At 39.9% G+C, this 2405-nt stretch overlaps 1 protein-coding gene and 1 pseudogene across 2 annotated transcripts in view; both read right to left on the bottom strand.

The window, feature by feature from the left end:
* Positions 1–2405, bottom strand: part of DIAPH1 (diaphanous-related formin 1) — a 186068-nt gene that overhangs the window by 1442 nt on the left and 182221 nt on the right. The gene's annotated exons all lie outside the window — the stretch shown is intronic.
* LOC102818032 overlaps positions 1–2405 on the bottom strand; it is a 15639-nt pseudogene that overhangs the window by 479 nt on the left and 12755 nt on the right.

A 2405-nucleotide genomic window follows, 5' to 3' on the forward strand; every position in this document is an offset into this window, starting at 1 on the left:
CGAAGGCATGCCAGGAAGCAGCAGAAACTGATAGAAGCAGCTTTTGCTGTTGTTAGTTGCAGGCTCTGTGTGTACAGAATCAATCGGTTCCAAAGGTTTTCAAGGTCTTTGGAAGCAGATCGACAGGCTTCTCTTTTGAGGCACCTCTGGATGGGTTAGAACTAGGTCTTTAAAAAGTTTGAACAGATTAAGTCATTGTCAACAAAATGAAACATGAAGAGACCTGAATTTTAAAAATTTGAATGAACATCAGGAACTATAACTGGAATGGAAAAAAATTATGGGTTGAAGCCCTGGAATGGGAGACTAAATAAGAGGCATAGTAAAGAAGCCCTTTCAGGAGCCTGATGTGGAAGATTAGTTACTGAAGAAACTGCAGAGTGAAACAAATTCAAAGTGGTGTGGAGGCTGCCATCTTTGAGCTGGGAGCCACTGTTTTCCATGCTACAGGCAAGAGATGTGGTTGCTATGCAACATGTATGCTGCTCTAAGATTAAGTTTCTAGCAGGGTTGTGACCCATAATTTTTCCTGTTCTAGTTATTTCTTCAGTTCACTCAAATATAGTAAATTCAGGTCTGTTCTGGTGTCTCTTCCTCAGACATGACTGAACCAGGATAAGCCTCGTTTGAACCACTGCTTTAAGCATTTTTGCCACCCACGTTGCCTTCAAAGAAGCCTTATTTAAAAAAAAAAAAATCCCATTGCAGCCGAGTCTTAGTGACCCAGTAGGTAAGAGCAGAACTGCCCTAACTGGGTTTCCAAGGCTGTATATGTTTACGGATGCATATTGCCACATCTTTCTCCCACAAAAAAGCTGATAGGTTTGAACCTCTGACATTTTGGTTAGCAGTTCAGCATTTGATCACTCTGCCACCAGGCCTCCAAAGAAGCCTTCAGGGCTAAGGCAACTGTAGACCATGAGCAGAAAAGAAGAGGTCCAGAGGAGTCAGTGAACAAAGGGCCCAGAGATCCTTTGCCTTCCTTGGACCAGTCAAAAGCTTTGGGTAAAGCAGAGCCAAATGCTAGCAGTGGCCAAGTCTTCATGCGGCAGTTAACCTCTCTGCAGGTATGACCCAAAGTCACTGTGCTTTTACATAGGCAGTCAGGGGACACACACATGCCCAGCGGTTACCAATTTGAGCATCCACCTCTTCCTCCTCCCAGGGGCACAAAGGATTGTCTAACAAGAGGAGAAAGGATAGTGAAGACCCTGACTGATAAGGACTTACTTAGCAATCTAAGGTATGAGACCTAGACTCTGGAAATTGCACAGAAACCACTTCTTGAATCATAAACACATAATATAGTGAAACCTGCAAAACATGAATCTTTAGTAGAAAATTATCGTTCTTTTGTACCAAGACTGCCTTGTTTTCCTGGGCTCACAAGTTTTCCACCTTTGACAGTGTATAGTCTAATCACTTTTCTATCACTTATTCTAATGAAAAACATTTGCATTTTCCTTCATTGACAGGTTTCTACTTAACATAGGGTTTGGCTTTGTAAGTTTTACTTTGTTGTCTCCAGTGACTGAGAAAAAGAAGCCTACATGGGTTGATGTCTAAATGTGCAAGGGTGAGTCAAAAAGTAATGCTACAGCTACCATGTTCATCGTAGTACTATTCACAATAGCAAAAAGATGGAAACAACTTAAATGCCCATCAAGTCAAATGGATAAGCAAACTGGAACATACACACTCAATGGAATACCATGCAACATTAAAAAATAACAATGACTCTACAAATACAACATGGATGGACCGGGAGCACATTAACTGACTGAAATCAGTCAATCACAAAAGGACAAATACTATATAAGACCACTATTGTAAACAATCAAGAAAATGTTCTCACATTAAAAGAGATCTTCTTTGGGGGTTTCCAGGGGTGGGAGAAGAAGGAAAGGTAAATCACTGGCTAGGGGGTAGCGAAGACATGAGTTAACATCTGTGAAGGGGAACGCAATGTACAACAATAGAAAGGTTGAGAAAACAAAACAAAAAAGTAAGTACAGACTAATCTCTGATAAAATAAACTTTAAGGCAAAAACCAGCATAAAAGCTAAAGATGGACATTATCTCATGATTAAAGGGACAATTGAACAAGATGAAATAGCCATAATAAATATCTATGAGCCCAATGAAAGAGCTCCAAAATATATAAAGCAAACTCTAATAGATTTGAAGAAACAAATAGATGAATCCACAATAATAGTGGGTGATTTTAATACACTGCTTTCAAAAATGGATAGAACAACCAGAAAGAAACTTGACAAAGACACATCAGAACTAAACAATACAAGCAGCCAACTGGACCTTTTAGATGTGTACAGAGCATTCAACCCAACAACAACACAATACACATTCTTTTCCGCACGTGCCCATGGAACATTCTCCAGAATAGA

Source organism: Chrysochloris asiatica, unplaced genomic scaffold (assembly GCF_000296735.1).
Source record: "Chrysochloris asiatica unplaced genomic scaffold, ChrAsi1.0 scaffold00087, whole genome shotgun sequence".
Lineage (NCBI taxonomy): Eukaryota > Metazoa > Chordata > Mammalia > Afrosoricida > Chrysochloridae > Chrysochloris > Chrysochloris asiatica.